Source organism: Artibeus jamaicensis, unplaced genomic scaffold (genome assembly GCF_021234435.1).
Source record: "Artibeus jamaicensis isolate MK-2021 breed Jamaican fruit bat unplaced genomic scaffold, CSHL_Jam_final scaffold_1019, whole genome shotgun sequence".
In the NCBI taxonomy this organism is placed as follows: Eukaryota; Metazoa; Chordata; class Mammalia; order Chiroptera; family Phyllostomidae; genus Artibeus; species Artibeus jamaicensis.
Window position 1 is genome coordinate 34,010,695 of NW_026522025.1, and position 14,571 is coordinate 34,025,265.

The 14,571-nt window shown below is 39.6% G+C and overlaps 1 protein-coding gene and 1 long non-coding RNA gene across 3 annotated transcripts in view; one reads left to right on the top strand and one right to left on the bottom strand.

Annotated features, from left to right (window-relative positions):
* The window catches only part of LOC119042750 (uncharacterized), a 67,326-nt gene that overhangs the window by 30,571 nt on the left and 22,184 nt on the right, over positions 1-14,571 (top strand). The window contains exons 2-3 of one of the 2 annotated variants that reach the window (XR_008389724.1): positions 3,966-4,088; positions 6,779-6,988. This is a non-coding gene — a long non-coding RNA (uncharacterized LOC119042750). Of the gene's footprint in view, positions 1-3,965; positions 4,089-6,778; positions 11,703-14,571 lie in introns of those variants that run through there. The other variant, XR_008389723.1, reaches the window with a different exon arrangement.
* The window catches only part of LOC119042748 (guanylate-binding protein 1), a 132,968-nt gene that overhangs the window by 29,346 nt on the left and 89,051 nt on the right, over positions 1-14,571 (bottom strand). The gene's annotated exons all lie outside the window — the stretch shown is intronic.

Sequence of the window (14,571 nt, forward strand, 5' to 3'; positions counted from 1 at the left end):
TATTAACATTCTTCAGGTTGTACAACTTTTACATTCATACAAACATAACTTCCATCCTCATCTAACATATTATTTGCTCTGCATTTAAACTTCACCTTAGTTTAACTCTTCAGATCTGGCATTTTTCTTAATTTTTAGTGCAGTTAATATTTTGTAAAGCAGAAAGCAACTTTCTTCATTCTTTAAGTCACATTATGGGATTATCTTCTCATGCCACTAGTTTATTAGTAACTAAAAGAAAATGAAGAGTATATTTTTCAAAACAAAAAAGAAAATTTCAACTTAATTAAAGTTGCTTTAATTAAAAGCCCTTTCCCATATTGGGTCCCCCCTTCATGCACATGCCTTCCCCCTCCCCTACCCCAACCCCACTGTTTTGTACAACTAAGGCCTGACTCAGCTGCACAGGAGCAGAGTAAGGGAGGTAATGGTTTTATCTTTTTGTCTGCACCCCACCTGCCCACTGCACACAAGAGCACATTCATGATACCTTCAGTGTGTCCATATGTACAGGAAAATGGGGGAAAAGGACACCCTCTTACATGACACATTAATAATATGTGTTTGTTCTCTCTGGTGGTGACTTGGGTCATTTTCCTGTATGGAATGATGAATGAATTCTTGGCAGATACCCATGTGGAGTCTCCCACCAGAAATTCCCAACAGGTGGCCCACAGACACCTGTCCTCTGACCTTGTCTTCTAGAAATGCATTCATCCTAGGCCTTTCTTTGTTGATGTCAATGCACCTTATCATGTAATATCTTGGGTAAGTTTTTTTTCAAGATACCTCAAATCTAGGGGCATGGCCAAAAAGGGGTGAAGGTGGCCTAAAGGTACAAGCTTCAAGTGTCATAAAAGTAGAACTTCTATTTTCTACTTTTTATGGTATATTTGAAATTTGCCAAAAAATTTGATCATTAAAGTTCTCATCACAAGAAGAAATAACTTGGAACTGTGTGATGTGCTGGATATTAACCAAACTTATTGTGGTAATTATTTTGCAATATATGCATATATCAAATCATTATGTTGTACACCTTAAATGAATACAATATTATATGTCATTATATCTCAATAAAACAAAAGTACAGCAGGGATTTTGAAATGCTGTTATTATAGGATGTGATTTTAAAACTGCTTGATCAAAATTATGAGTACAACAAAAATTGCAGCATTTAATAAAAATCATTAACATAAATATACTCAAATCTAGAACTGCCCCTCCCCTTCATTCAGTGATCTGTTTCCGAGAAATGTGTGTGTGCACCTACCCAGCCTGCAAAGGCAGGCTGTTCCTAGCTCTGGTCGCTTTTCCTTCTCTTACCACAAAGTTCTTTAGCCTCTGACTTTTAGATGTGTTTAGACGTGACTCGGACACAAATCTTAGTATCCCCAAATTCTAGGAAGCACATGTCAGGGAGGAACTTTGAAGTTCTAACTCTACTTAGGTCATGGAGGGAGAGGGCAAGCAATGTCACTCGTGCTCTGGGGAAGCGATGAGGAGAAAGTGAGGGGGTGGCAACACACCAGTAACTCTCCTTGGAATCTTCCACGACTAATCTCCTCTGATTATTAGTCTCTTCAGCTTCTCTGTATACCTTACAGTTGGGATGTGGTCTAACGGGTACAAAAAAGATTCACAGTCTTAGAAGATTAGGCATAGTTGTATTGATTCTGTGGTTTATACTCTTTGGGGTGTCCCTTTGTTAGAACTCCAGGAAATGAAAAGAATGCACTTAAAGTCCAATTATACATGTTTACATGTACCCATATGTTTGCTGTTAATTTTCTTCTTGGTTACTTCCTGCACTCCAGGCCTTCCTTCTAGAACCATCTACTTGATCTTGAAATTTGCGTTTTGGAAGCACCTTTAATGAGAATTTCTAATAGAAATAACTGCCCCTGTTTTTGCATATCTGAAAATGTCATCATTTTATCTTAAAACAGCTCCATAATATTTTAATTTGGATATAAAATTCACATTTACAGTTATTTTCCCCCAACCCTCCAAAGATATTGTGACCTCGTATTGTTGAAAATCTCATTAAGGTATGATTCACCTCTTTTTAAAGAATGTATCGTTTGTTTATGTCTGCTTTTGACACTGTATCATTGTCCTTTTTTCACTATGATGTGTCTACAGATACATTTCTTTTTATTTGTTTTGTTTCACAGTAACTTTTGTTTTGGAGTCACAGTAAGTTTTTAAGCCAAATATTCATATCATTTATCAATTCTGGAAGATTCTAGTTAGTATTTCTTTGAATATTGTTCCTTCGTCTTTCTCTTCGGAAAGTAAATCAGATCTTCTGATCTGGTCCTTATTTATTTATTTATTTTTTACTTACCAGATCTTTGTTTTGCTGTACTATATTAGTCACAACTATTTACAATTGCTTTTTCCAGAGTTATCTTATGTTCTGGTTTAACTATCAAGGTTAATTATATTATCCATTCAAGAGAAAAAAATTTCTTTTCAAAATCTTCCTGATAGAGACAGGGAGTGACCCATCGATATGAGAAACATCGATTGGATGCCTCTCGCAGGCCCTGACTGGGGCCAGAGCTCGCCACCACCGCGGGTGTCCTGACCAGGCTCAACCCCATGGCTTCGGTTTATGGGAGGATGCTCCAACCAGCTAGGCCACACCAGCCAAGGCTGTTTTACAACATCTTGCTTTTTGCTTATTTGCTATTTTTTAGATGTGTAAACCTGTTATTTTATAATCTGAGCTCAAAATTAGTGTTTGGAATGCCGGTGCATCTTTCTGCTGTCTGTTGCTTTCAATGTCTCTCGTTCGTGCGGGATTGCACCCTTGTTCGAGTTTGCATTTTGTCCCCCAGTTTCTCTGGACTGTATCTGCGGGAATCCTCTGAGTCCAAGTTGAACACAGTTTTACCAAAAACAAACAAACAAACAAAAACAAATTGTTACTGCCAGGTGCCTCGAAGCGCAACCCATTCCAGCATCATTTCAGTGGTTTCGTAAACAACACCTATTGTGTAAGTTCAATCCAATGCCCAGGTGAGGGAATGGTTTAATTTTTAAAATCTAAGGTGGCTCAAACAGGCCACTTTTCCTCTGCTGTAGACAAATATTAATTAGTCTATTCTTTTCTAACAGGATTCATGTTAAATTTCCAATTAGTAAAACCTACGCATCTCAACACCAAGATTTCTTACAGTCATTAAGACTCAGAGACACTAACACCAAGGCGAGCACATGTCCTCTGGAAGTCACAGCTTCCGATGCCACTTCCTGCCATGATTTTCTTCTTGTTTCTTATATCTGATTCCTGGGTCTTATGCTCTTCCGAACCCTGCTATTCATTTCAAAACATTAGTAATGCATATTGTTTGTCACTTATAGGTGTTTTTCAGGGGGACAGTTCCCCCATCTAGCCTGCCATAATTTAAAGTCTGATATCAAGTGCATGTAAGGAAGATGGTTTCTTAGTTATACCATTGCCTAGAAAATAAGTAATCTCTTAATTTTTTTGACTCTGGAGCAAGAATAATGTATCTGGTTATGTAGGTTCACCCTGTTCCTACTAGAACAGACATAATACTGCAAGAGGAATTCATGGGTGAATAAAATTTAGGTACAGACCCAGTCCTGTTCCTCTTACTGCTAGAGTTCACCACAGATTCTGGTTGAATCCACAGTGGAATTCACGATGAGACTTATACCGTGCGAGCAGATGATGATAACTAGAAAATGACATTTGTTCAGCAGAATGCATTAAAGAGCTGCTGGTTTGGAACCATGGACCTAGTCACCTAGTCACTAAACTGCTGTAGATAATAATTGAGTGGTAATTGGGAATTTGAGATAGATAAAAGAACAGTCTTAGAAGAAAGGAGGCCTCAAAAAATGACTAGGTTGACTAGATCACCCACCAATGACCGAAACACTGAGTAAAGGTTAGACTTAAACACACTGTCCTATTTTGTGGGCCCCAGGAGAAGAAGGCGTGAGCATGGTGTACACCCTGGGAATGGCAGTCAAAGGCAAGCAGTGGCAGCAGACCGCAGCCTGGGCGGGATGGAGAACTCAACGGAGGCAGGAGACCCACGCTAACCTGGGTAAAAAATTCCTCTAATTCTTTTTCTATTTTTTTCAACTACGGTTGACATTCACTGGTATAGTCGTTGTAGGTGTATAGCACTGTGGTTAGACATTTTCCTCTCTAATTCCTATACATTTTTGAGTTCTTCTGTCAATAGTGGTTACAAAGATGAGTGAGCCCTTCCTAGGTCTATCATAAAATATTGATCCGCCGGTCAAATGTACATGCGCTAGAACTAAGCCCTCGTATCTGTGTGGCCATCCCTATCACAGTGAGAGATGGGCGGAGAAGCTTGTGCGATACAGCTGTGCCATAGCCAGCATATGGCTGGCTGAGAAAAACAATGAGAGATAAAACTCAGTATAAAGCCACTGCTACAAAGTAAATACACTGAAAATCTTCTTGTAGGTATATAGGAGGGTATGGTGAGGGCAGTGAACAGTTCTACTCAAACAGCAAACCATGCAGAGGAAGTCAAGTGAAGACAGGTTGATCATGAGTGCTTTTATGAAAGACGTTATTTATTTATTTTCGAAGAGAGGGTAAGGGAGCGAGAAAGAGGGAGAGAAGCAGACATGTGAGAGACGCATTGGTAGAGAATTGTGTGCTACGAACGCAAGATTCAGGGTGAGTTTCTCTGTGATTGTTGTTTAAAAAGGAATACTATGTGATGGATTTATATTTGTCTACACTGCATTATTGATTATATTTCCGACAGAAAACTTCTATTTTTGACCAAATTTCATTTTGACCAAATGTTGATAAGAACTCAGTTTTTAATTTAAAAGTTTGCAAACTGGATTGAAAATTTTTTGCACAGACTAGCTTGGGTTCTTTACGCATCAAATCTTGTTTTGCAACCACCCCTCACAGGGCAGTGGTTCTCAGAACCTTACGCTGTGGCGCCATCTGCGACCTCTGGTCCCGTCCCTCACACAGTGACGTACACTCAGCAGTAGAGAAATTCTTGCCGTTACTACACTGGGACAGCTCAGAAAGAATGAATTAGTTATGAAAGTACTGATAAACTGAAAAATACTCATCCCACTAAACTCAAACTAAATGTATGTTAACCTCGATTGTTTTTAGCAAATCCACAAAAAAAATTCCATAGTCAATCCAATGCCAGACAACACACGGTAAAATGAGATAAAATGTATGGTTGCCTCTCATGCGTCCCTGCTGGGAACCGCCCTGCAACCCAGGCACGTGCCCTGACTGGGAATTGAACTGCGATCATCTGGTTCGCAGGCCTGCACTCGATCCACTGAGCTACACCAGCCAGGGCAACATGACATTTTTTAAAAACAGAAACAAGTTTGTTAGTATATAAATCATGAACCATATAATTTACAAACTCAAAAGTTACAATTCAACCCAGTTTTTAGTGGAGGTCTGTCCAGAAAGTATCCATGCATATAATATGAAAAATAGAGACATTTATTGAAGAAGGTACAAGATACAAGAAGCACTGTAGGACAATGATGCCTCAGTCCCCTTCCAAGTAGGCACCTTAGGACCTCACACAGTTCTCCCAGTCACCATCAGCTGCCCCGTTCTATTCTGCTGAATCTCATCAATGGTCTGAAATTTCTTCCCTTTTAAAGGTGTTTCTAGTTTTGGGAAAAGACAGAAGTTGCAGGGGCTGTAATGGAGCTGAGTCACCTGGGTGATTTAATGTTTCACCGAAAAACTCTGCATAAGATGTGCTGCATGAGCAAATGCACTGTCGTGATGAAGCTGCCAATCACCAGTTGCCCATAGCTGTGGCCTTCTGAGTCATCAGAACAGTTTCCTCAGAGGAATGTTCAAGCTTAACACAAAATCTGATGCAGATTCATTGGTCTACTCATTTGGTCATTTTGAATGCAATGGCCACACAATACACATGCTCACTCAACAGCATCTACTGCCCCCACTGACTAGTACAGTGAAGTCATCATTGTTCACATATGTGCACATTCCAGTCCACTCTCCTTGGCTGCCAGGTTACCTCGATGTCATGCAAACCATTCTCATTATGTTAACAATGGCTGTACTTTTTCCAGACAAAATATATATATTTTTTCAGGGCTATACACACACCCACACACTTGTGCAACCTTGCTATGATCAAAGACAGAAATTTTTATAAAGCCCCAGAGGAAACCCGGTATCCATGAGCCTCACACCCAGTCCCAGGCAACCCTAATCTGCTTTCAGTCTCTACACATGTGCCTACCCTGGACATTTAATATTAATAGAATTATACAACAATAGTACTTTTGTAACTGGTTTCATTTCTCAAGGGTCTATACATAGAAATATTTTAAATTACTGGGTTATAATAACTCCTATGTTCTAAACTTTTGATGAACTGCCGGGCTGTTTTTCAAAGCAGCTGTGCTGTTTTACATTCCACCACCGGCACTGTACGAGGGTTTCAGTTTCTTCATGATCTTGCTAACACTTGTTATTGTCTGTTGTTTTATTTATATCCATCTTAGAGTGGGTGAAATGGTACCTCACTGTGGTTTTTGTTTACATTTCCCTGTTGAGTAATGATTTTGAACATCTTTTCATATGTACCAATTTGCATTTTTATATATTCTTTGGAATGATCTCTATTTAGATCCTCCTATATTTTATCTTTGGAATGATATCTACTTAGATCCTCCTATGTTTTAAATGGGGTTATTTGTATTATATTAAGTTGTATCTTTACAGATTTACAATAACAGTATCCAAGGAGACTTGGACGGTGGTGGAAGGAGAGACAGCACGGTTATTCTTCGGCAGTTGTGGCTTCAGACACAGAGTGATCAGGTGCAGTTTTTCAGCAGTGTCCCCAGACTCACTGTGACACCAGATGGCGCTATCGTCTGATGTCTCCAGAACTGCAGCTTTCTTCCCTCACCAATGCTTCAGGGTATAGTGGTTAGTAGTTACTTCTTTTTAGTTACTCCTTTTTTTAAAAGATTTTATTTATTGATCTTTAGATCTTTAGAGGGGAATGGAAAGAGAGAAGGAGAGAAATATCAATGTATGGTTGTCTCTCGTATGTCCCCTGATGGGAACTGGCCTGCAACCTAGGCATGTGCCCTGACTGGGAATCGAACCGTGATCCTCTGGTTCACAGGCCCACTCTCAATCCACTGAGCTACACCAGCCAAGGCAGTAGTTACTTCTTTATGCTCCCCTAATCTCCTCCTTCCAGAACTTCACAGCATAGGTTGCCTTTATTATTTAAATAAGTCTTATATTCACATAATTAATTACTACATAAAACATTCTCTCTGCAATGCTTGGAGGTGACTTTGCTTCCTGATTGATCTCCCAACACTATATGAGGTTAAATTCTGATAGAGGATGATTCCAACATTTTTAAAGTGGTCACTGCCTTGTGCCCCTATACTGTTCACGCAGTATGAACATTGGACACAAACTGATGAGTCATTTGATTAGAATATGGGCTAACAATATTTATTTCAAGCATTTTTATATAACAAAGAAGTAAAGCTCTACAGTAAGAGCCTTGTATATACACTAATACTAATTAGACATTTTACAGATGGGTATGAACTATGGAAACAGAAATTAAGCTCAGAATTAATAATAACAACATAAAAGATTATACATTATTATAAATTTTGTATCTTGAAAGCTTAACCAGGAGGAACATATATTTAAATATCAAGGTGAGAAAATGCCATTGTTATTTAAAAGAGGTACTGATTTTTACATGCTAATGATGACCATAACAGTGTGATAGGACCTTACATACAGTAGCTCAATGAACTCTCACAAATCATTGTGAGTTGGGTATTAATACACCATTGAGAAGGTGGTGGAATAATGCACAGAGAATGCTGTCTTTTTTATGGTATTTTTTTTTACATTACCTTTTAGTCCCCTTATACCACCTTCCTCCCAGCAATCACCACACTGTTGTCTGTGCCCACGAGTCTTTTTCTTTTTACTCAGTCCCTCTACCCTGTAACCTTGCTTCGCCCAGCCCCAGCTGTCATCCTGCTCTCCAACTCTGAGTCTGCACAGAGAACTTGGAAGCCCGTAGGCACCTAAATGGGTTCATGTTCTTGGTAGGCCAGCAGCTCCCTCAAGTGTTGCTGGCAGTGGGGTAGACTAGATGCTCTTCTTGTTCCTTGTTTTGGCTTCTTGATCATGAATCCTCTTTCTTTAACTTCTCAATCTCTCATGTTACATCACCCAACACCCCCAAAACAACAAACAAGAAGAACCACACACGTGAAAGGACTGTGCTACAATTTACTCTTTACATCAGGCATCCTGGGTCTCCCAATTCCTTCGCTGATTGAAGATTTAAGCAGCAAGCTATTCTCTTTTCCCCTCTACTCCAATTGTAAATATTTTGGCCTTTAAGAACCAGTACACAAACATCTGATACCTTGACCTGTCAGTTCCCTGACCTCCTCATATCCAACAGACTTGTTTTTACTGTCATTTTATCTCAGCCCGGACATTGTCCTTACCAGCAATTACAACTCTCCCACAATCTCACTAGCAGGCATGCCACACAGAGTCCCTCTCAATATCTCCTCCAAGTGCTGCAGCAGAAGATCAGTTTTCAACTCCTCACTTTATGCTACGTTTCCGTAACATTTGATAAAAGTGATAATCAGTTCCTTCTTGATCTTATTTGTCTTACTGCTTTTGTCTTATACATTCTTTGTTTTACTCTATCTCACTAGTCATTCTTTTTCAGTTTCTCTTCTGAATTTGCCCGACTTTTTAATCTCCAACTATCGTGACTCTTCTGGTTTGAGCCCCTCACTTTTTTGCCTTTAATCCACTACTCTAGTTCCATGGATGGAAAAATTTGTAAAGATGACTCCTAAACTTATATTTCCAGCTCTAATCTCTCCTGTATTTCATACTTTTAAATTCCATTCTCTCCTTGACATCCCACATCTTGTCCCATGAGTATCTCAACCTTAACATATCCAAACTAAAACTTCTGATTATCTCCTGTGGTCCTGGATCTAGTCCTCCCACAGTCTCTTCCATCTTGGTGAATAATAACTGCTTTAATTCCTTCTTGATTTAAATTTTTCTCTCAGGCTTCAAATTCAGCTCAATAATAAGGTCTGTAAACTCTTAAATAGGACACATATCCAGAGTCAGACAAAATCTCACCATCTCCTGTTCAAGTCTGTACCATCACTCACCTGAATTCTACACCAGAGTCCTAATAACTTGCCAAGTATGTTCACACTCACCCTCTCTTAGATCTAATCTAATCGTAGTGATTTTTATTTTAAAAATTAATTAAAATTTCACATATGTAAAGAAAAATAACCAAATTATAATATTACAGTAGATGACTTTCAAAAAGTACACATGTCCCTGTGCCATAATGTAAGTTAAGGAAATAGATTTTAGAAATATTCCCAGAAGCTTAGTCATAGCACCTCTCAAATTTCAGTTCCTTCCCTTCTCCCACAAAGGAACTGTGTTAATCAGTTTCTGACACTAGTTCCCAATAATCGCTGCTTCCTGTTATTGCACACTTGTACAATTGCTTTGAATGTGAGCTAAACCTAATGAATTGCTTATAATGACTACCAACATTATAATTCATTATTTCTTTGACTAGGTAACAGTCTAGTTACAGGAATGATTCCCATCTTGATAGTGCTGTCTCTTGCTGCCTCTCTTTCTCTCTTTCTGTGAATCTTACCTTTTCACTCTCTTTTGGTCTCTCCCTATATTTCTCTCTCTCCCTCATTCTCTCTCTTTCTTGGCTTGTTCACATGGATGAAGCAAGTTACCATGGTGGCGAGACTCACATGGTAATGACTTCAGGAGAGTCTTCAGGTAGCAACCTGCAAAGAATTGAGGCCTTCCATCTAAAAACACATAATGATACAAACCTCAGTGACCTTGGGAAATGGATCCTTCCCCAACTGAGCCTTGAGTGGCCACAGGACAAAATTTGAAATCTTATTTAGGGTTAATATAAGTAATATTGAAAGTGATAGGGGACTCAAGACTTGGAAAATTTTAGCTTGAGGTAAAAAGTTATAAGTCTAGCAAGTAATGTGTATGTTGAATCTTCTGTGTCAGAAACTACAGATAAGGCCCATCCTGGCTCCTGGGGAAACAGCCAACCTCCTGGGGCACTGGCTAGAGGTTACCACCTGGGGACAAATTGCAGGCATCTGGGCCTTTGTGTTCCAGGGAGAGCAGAGGACCACCCTCCCCTGGGAACAGCTAGCTGCCCCGGACAGGAATGCTGCAGCTTCACTCAACTAATCCTCCCTGAACTTCAAAGCCCTCACAGCACCTTGTTTATCCACCTACCCCTACCTTATAAAAGGTCTGGCCTTGAAAGAAAAGACAAGAGGGTCTGTTAGGGTATGAACCCGCCATCTTCTCAGATCATCGGCCATCTGAATAAAGCGCCCATAAAAGATTCAATGGCTGTCATTGCTTGTTGGGTTTGGTAGTGGCAGGCAGCCCGAACGCCGGTGTCTTCTCTGGTTACAAAAGTGGAAGTAGGGCAGGGTTACTTTGAAATAGGATTAATGCTGTGATATCAGCTGCTTATTCTCCTGACCAGTAAAATGTATTGTTTATGTGAGGGAATCAAAGTGATTCCAGGGACAATTGAGTTTTTTGGTGAATTGTATATAATGTAAAGGTAAAAAAGGTGAACTCTTTATATGTATAAGCAGAAAAAGCCCATTTCCCTCTCTAATTTTTTAGGGTGTTTCATTGGAACAAGTGGGCAAAAGTCCTATCTCTAAAATATTAAATGGCAATAAAACTGTACAGGACTAAACAAATATTGGCAGATTTATAATCCACAGTTGTCTCCAAGTCTCTGGGCTCCGTCATTTTGAAATGTGAACACCCAGAAAGCTAGAGCTCCCGGCTCCCTGAGATGTTGGGGGCTGAATCTGGGTTGTATCCTGGTGTACCCATTTTTTTCTCAAGAAGATGGAAGAATTCGGATTTTTTTCAGATGAAGGCAATTAACCAAACAATGGCTACTAACCAAAGGCAATTAACCAAACAATGGCTACTATGGTTTCCAAGCACGTATAGGGTGCATTCAATGAAGGACAGTGCAGAAAGTTCAGGCTGTAACAGGAAATTGTGCTGTCCAGTCCTGTTGTGGTAAAACAGCATATTCTTCATCCTAAGAAAACATATTATATACTTGCTAAAATTTGTGCAGTGTAAAAGGATCTCATCAGTTTTAATATGTCAATAATGTGAAATTTTATCCTGACTTTGTAGTCACTTTCAGTCTACCTATAGGGATATACTTGGTATTGCTTATTCTAAACTAAAGAGGTTTCTTTCTTTTTTACATTGCTGTGGAGAGGAATTTCTTTGTTAAGACTTTTAATTCACCAAAAATATGAAAAAGTAAATTTCCTGTCAATGCTTCAAATTCCTTTGAAGTTGAACAAAATACATAAATTGACATCCTTGTGAAGAAACAATTCAATCCATGATAGGTACAGTATTATTCTATTTATGAAAGCATTTTTGTCAACAACAGCATTTCTGATTCACTGGCATTATTATATGTGTTTTTTATTTTCTACTTTTCTGTGTATTGTGAACCTTTTTACTGACTGTAAATTATTTTGAAATAATAAAAAAAACAAATACACAATAGTAAAGTACATTTTCTTCTAAAAAACAAAAATCATTCATCAGGAAACATTTTCTGCTATGTATTGTATATTGTGATTTATTGTTCGTTCATTTCTTGGACAAGTATTTAGTAATCCATGATGATGTATAAAGTCAGTCATGTATTCATAATGTTCAAGAGTACACAGGTCAGTTATATTACAGTGTATGAGATAGAAAAGGAGGCTTGCGATAAGCAGACCTAGTCTGCTTGGTCTGGAGAGGAACTGTGGGCAACTGATAAAGTTGCAGGTTGCAGGATCCAATAAAAGTGTTTTGTCCTGGTGAGCAAATAAGGAGACACAGCTCAGGCAATAGCAGTTTGCAACTGGATAAAACTGTTTTGTCTGGGAAGTAGTTTCATAGAGTTTAGGATGCACATGGTGCTGTGTATGTTTACATGCTGACTCCAGTTACAGCCATGGGGTGGTTAATAGATTTGTGAACTGGCCAAACTTAGAAAAATATGCTTGTATGTGGTGATTTAGTACAGGAAGCATTCTTTTCTAGATTAACAAGAAAGAATTTGTTAATTGGCATAAGAGTCAGTAGGTGATGAAATCAGTGGGGCTTAAAATATGTGATGGGTTGGGAAAACTGATCAGTTCCCAATACTCTGGTGTGAACAAGTCATAGGTACGCAGGCCCAGGAGCTCCTGCCAGCTGTGCGTGGTCCAGAGCTCGCACCTGCTGCCCTGCTTCTCTGCACTCCAGAGAAAACCTAACCCCTGATATAGTAAGTTCAAGGCCAGAGAACCTGCCATGGAAGCTTCTATGTCCACCACAGAGTGAGCCTTTGTTTTACAGAAAAGAACTTCCCCAGGCTGCAGACTTTGTTTAATGTTTTTGCTCTTTGTTATATTCCATGTACAGTCACTGGCAGTATTTAGCCTGAGACTGCAGAGTGTAGAAGAAACCACCTAACACTGTTTTGTCAGCCCTCCTGCTTTGTTACGCCTTTTCCTATGTTGTGGGAAAAGTGTCTCCTCTAGTTTTCTTTGTGTTTCTAATGAGTTCCTGTGTCTTATCCCCTCTGCAACACTGAAGACTTTCCATAATAAATAAGTGCTGTGAGGATTCTACAGCACCAGTAGCAGGTGAGAGAGCAGCACTGGTGAGGCAGGCTACACATCTGGGGAACTAGGAAAAGGAATATATACGGACACATCCAAGCAGCTCAGTTCTCAGAATGTGAAAGCATACTTGTGACACCGCCTTCTCCCACGATTGTTGGAAATGTCTCTGATAGACCTTTGATTCTTTCAGTAACTGAATAACTATTTATTAATTTTTTAATAGAGCAGAGGCCTTTCCCTGAAGCCTAATCTTGAGAATTGTGTAAAATTCTTCCAAGAGATGATGGTTTCTGATGGAACTTTAAAGTGCAGGCAGGTGATCATCTCTGCCTTCATCGTCCTCTACCTCACTCCTGAACTTCCTTTCTCTACACGAGGATCATTTTATGTCAGCATTCTTGTGCTAACTCTTCCTAATTTGTGTTGCTGGCCATGTGTGTTGGAGAGACCTGATACAGAGGCAGAACTTGCCATTGCCCCTCATCCCCATACACACCATCCGGATGTGCAGTGTTCAGACCACTCCTCCGGCGGTCCCAGTGGGTTTGGAGACTGGACCATGTGTAGGGCTTTGAATGAGGAGAATTAAAGGCCATTGAGCATTATCTCACAATCCTCAAGAAGAAAGAGCTGTGCTGCTGATTCCACCTCTCTGTTGGAATGTTCAATGAGAATTTGACCTTTATTGCAAAAGCATAGTTTTCTTTCAACTGAAACACCTTGAATGCATAGAAGAATTATGGGTAAAATGAGAGTGCAAAAATACTCTTTCCTTACTATTGTAAATATTATAATTGCACTGTGAGGCAAAGGTGGTGACTTCGTTGCTGGGTAAATGTCTTGGGAGAGAAGCTTGGAGAACCCAGAGCACTTGGAGTGTCCCGATCCTCAGAGAGAACAGGGCAGCAGGTGGAGACAGGCCTGTTTCCTTTCTGCCTCAGCAAGTCCCTGACGCACTAGTTCTTAAAACTGTGTTCTTTATTTTGAGGACCTAAATGGAGCAGTTAATATAGTAAGAAAATGCTAGCAGGGGCCTTGTTAGATGGCAGCTCATATCTTCACTGCTATGTGTTGCACACCTGGTGTTCACAGGGTGCGCTTTGTGATGGGAGCCAAAGAGATGATGATGAAGATCACCAAGTAGATGAGATCATGAGGCAGTAAACGAGACTGCTGTAAAGGGGTCATTTCAATTTTGCAGTTATCTAAAAGTGCTGAGGTAGCAGGGATGTCACAGAACAATAATAGCCCAAGGAAGAAACATTATGCACTCTTGGGAAATCAGGAAATAGCAGAGGGTAAGGAGAAACAGAAAAATGCAAATGAAGGACACAGGGCAAGCAGCTGGGATGTCTGAGGAGGTCTGTGTCCTGTGTGCAAATGTCCAGAGTCAAGAGAATACACACAGTATGTGGAATTATACTCAACTCTTTCTAACCACAGGAGTCTTAAACCTTACACTGCTGAAAAGAATTCTTAAAATGTGAAGCCGACTCTGAAAATTTTTTTCCTCTAATTCACCATCTTTATAAATGTTGGGGCAGAAATTTGGAGATTATTCCAGTTGACACTCCAGTAGACTTTATATCTGAGCCTAAATTTGGTACTAGAATTTCAGGGTCTTACTGAGAGGCCCAAAGGATGACAAAGTTAAGATACACACCTTGCAATTTCTGTTTCCCGCTGTGGTAAGTAGACCCTTTCTGTTGAGCTGACTTATGGTATTTCTACTTTGATCCTGTCATGGGAAGGTCC